We start from the raw sequence: 434 nt of genomic DNA, 5'->3' as shown, positions 1-434 counted from the left end.
TGGTCTGGGTCCCTTAGAGACAAAGAACTGCATTCTCTCCCATACAAGTGTGGGGTTGCTGGGGAGCACAGGGATAGAGGGGTTAGAATTCTATGCCCAGGAAACACCCACAAGCTCAAACAGGAACCTGCATCCTAACTCTGGTCCAGGCGGCGCGCGGGGCCGCGGGGCCCCTCCAGTGAGGGTCAGGCCTGTTGCCAACGTGCCCGGGAAAGGGTTCGCTCAGCGCAGGCCGGGTACATGGAGCACTCGATACACTTCCACGGAGGGCGCATCTGCCTCCCAAAGCCCCCTTCCTTCCTCTCAACTCCACTCTCTCGCGCTTCTCTCTCTCCCAGAGCCTCAGCATTCGCCTACAGCCCGTCGCCGCCCTCGCCCTTTCTTCCCTCCTCCGGACCCTCCCCCGGCTCGCCCCTCCTCCGGCAGCCCACCTT

The sequence above is a fragment of the Bison bison genome, unplaced genomic scaffold (assembly GCF_000754665.1).
Source record: "Bison bison bison isolate TAMUID 2011002044 unplaced genomic scaffold, Bison_UMD1.0 scf7180017864180, whole genome shotgun sequence".
Lineage (NCBI taxonomy): Eukaryota > Metazoa > Chordata > Mammalia > Artiodactyla > Bovidae > Bison > Bison bison.
Note: the sequence above shows the minus strand (reverse complement) of the source record.